Below are 1,904 nucleotides of genomic sequence, written 5' to 3' on the forward strand. Positions count from 1 at the left end.
TGTAAAATTGCATGGTCCTGATTACATTAACAAGCCTTATTCATCTTTCTGTATGCTGAGATCAAGAATCACTGCTTTGGATATATTGTTAAATTCCCATTTTAAGGACAGTGTATTATTAGCAGAAACATTTAGGTTTTTATATTCTAGGCGATGCTTAGCAATCTGAAAGCAAATCTCTAAGACATTCACTGAAGGAAAAGATCTCCAACAAACCATGAATATGTTAGTGATGAGATTTTCCTAAGTATGGCAGTGATCCATTTGCATTTTAGAGAAAAAAAATCTCCTTTTTTTCCTTCAATCTCTTAAAACTACAAAACGACATCTCTTAAGATTTCTTTGATGAGTCCCAGCGCGGACGCCCGAGGCCAGCGAAGCCATGGGCGCCCCAACCATGGAGACGCTGCCCCGCCGCAGGAAGAGAAGTCAAACACCATAGAAGCCTAATGGACCCCAACTCCCCAACAGATGGTAACAAAAAATAATCCAGATGGGGTGCAGATGCTGTAAGATGATGCAGAGCTATCTCTTCGACCCGGTTCAAGTGCCCTCCCCTGGCGTTGTCAACGAAGTAAGCAGCTGCAAGTTGGAGGAGGACACTGTCAGACTAAAAGGCACCCAGAACAGCGAGTTTGAGGTGCCCCGGAACGCGCTGCATGCTGGGAGCCTGACCAAGCCAGAGAACAGAGATAATATATCTGGTCTACCTCACCAAGGACCACTCCCTCAGGAGGACTCAGAAGAGACACTGTGCAGAGAAGCAGGGTATTGTCAATGGCATCAGCCCCACTGCCAGTCTGCATTTGGTCAGGCCCCACCAAGATGTCGGTGGCTCCTGGGCCAGCAGCCCCTGGGAAGGCACTATAGACAGTGCTCACCCAGCTCAACCCTTCCTCGAAGGAGAGGACTGCCGGAAGCAAAGCCACACGGTGTCCACCTCGGAAGAGACCCAGACGGTGGGACATGGAGACTGCAGAGCCCCTGCTGAGGTCTTGGCGGTGGCTGACCACATCCTACACATACCAGCCCCGGATTACCCCCAGCTCTGGAGCCCTGCAGTAGACCGTGAAGACCCTGAAGAAAAGGATTATCTTTTTGAGAACCATTCTGAGGTGGAGCCCCTGCCGGCAATTCACCCCAGCGTGAGTGAGCAGGGTTTGAACCTGCCCTTCTCCCTGAAGAGAAGCTGGGACTCACTGAATGAGGCAGGGCCAACAGAAGTTCTGAATGTCTGCTTTAAAGAAGAGGGTCCCACTCACCCTCCGTCAGTGGTGGATTCTAGAAGTGAGCGGGAAGTCCCCCACACCTACAATGGGGACAGGGACAGGGTTATGGTAGATGAGGACGCTGAGGTTGCCGAAGCCCTTGCAGCATTAGAAGCTGCCACTGCGGGAGAAGATGCAAAAGAGGCAGATTAGGGGAGGGGCTAGGTGAAGGGCCCCAATAAGGTGAACTGCAGTCACACTGAAAGAAGCAGGTGGACACGGGGCTAACTACTCTGCGGGCATCCCCAGGCGGCCTCACCATCTGCACCATTTGTTTACATCTGTTCTCTCCCCATCGCCAGTACCTGTGCCAGGCTGCCGACTGTCTACGGCACCCCTCTGTGCAGCTGGACTCTGACTCAGAATGCTAGAATCAGAGTAAGTGTGGGCCATCATGACCATGTCCACAACAAATGCAGAAGTTAGGCAGCTTGCTTGCTGGCCCTGGAAGCTCCCCTGGAACATCTGTCCAGATGTGCATGAGAATGCCTTGATATATATCCCCGCACCCGATCCTAGGGGCACACAAACATGGGCCGTGCTATTTGAATGTATTTCTTTACCTTGTTTTTTGAGAGCCAAATATGTCACCTGACCTAGATAGGGTAACTATCCACTTAAAGTGCCTACTGTATA

General features: G+C 50.8%; 1 pseudogene; it reads left to right on the forward strand.

Moving 5' to 3' along the window:
- Window positions 1–390: 390 nt before the first annotated feature.
- LOC130876569 (uncharacterized protein C4orf19 homolog) lies at window positions 391–1,421 on the forward strand (annotated as a pseudogene).
- The last annotated feature ends 483 nt before the right edge of the window (window positions 1,422–1,904 follow it).

This window comes from Chionomys nivalis, chromosome 6, assembly GCF_950005125.1.
Source record: "Chionomys nivalis chromosome 6, mChiNiv1.1, whole genome shotgun sequence".
In the NCBI taxonomy this organism is placed as follows: domain Eukaryota; kingdom Metazoa; phylum Chordata; class Mammalia; order Rodentia; family Cricetidae; genus Chionomys; species Chionomys nivalis.